We start from the raw sequence: 349 nt of genomic DNA, 5'->3' as shown, positions 1-349 counted from the left end.
GGTTAAAGATAACCCAGTTAGGGTAGAAACAGCACAGCTCTGGGGTTGGGGCAAGTGGCTGGGCTTTCCCAGCCCTGGGGCTGTGCTCTGAGCATGTACAGTACACACATTTGATAGATCAGGCTAATCTGTGTCTGATCTAATTTAGTGAATCTCCTCAGTTTGGCACTTAGATCAACCTAACCCTAGTGAAGTCAATCTAAAAAGTGTAACATCTGCACGCACCCACAGACTAACTAAATCAGAGATGACTCAGCTTTCATGAGCCAGAGCTCAGTCAGATTTGTATTAGGGCCTCATGTCTTAAGCATGTGTGAGGATCATTCCTATCTCTTACTCTCACACTAAC

This window comes from Alligator sinensis, unplaced genomic scaffold, assembly GCF_000455745.1.
Source record: "Alligator sinensis unplaced genomic scaffold, ASM45574v1 scaffold4_1, whole genome shotgun sequence".
Classification (NCBI taxonomy): Eukaryota; Metazoa; Chordata; order Crocodylia; family Alligatoridae; genus Alligator; species Alligator sinensis.
The sequence above is the reverse complement of the archived record's forward strand: the minus strand, read 5'-3'. Positions refer to the sequence as shown.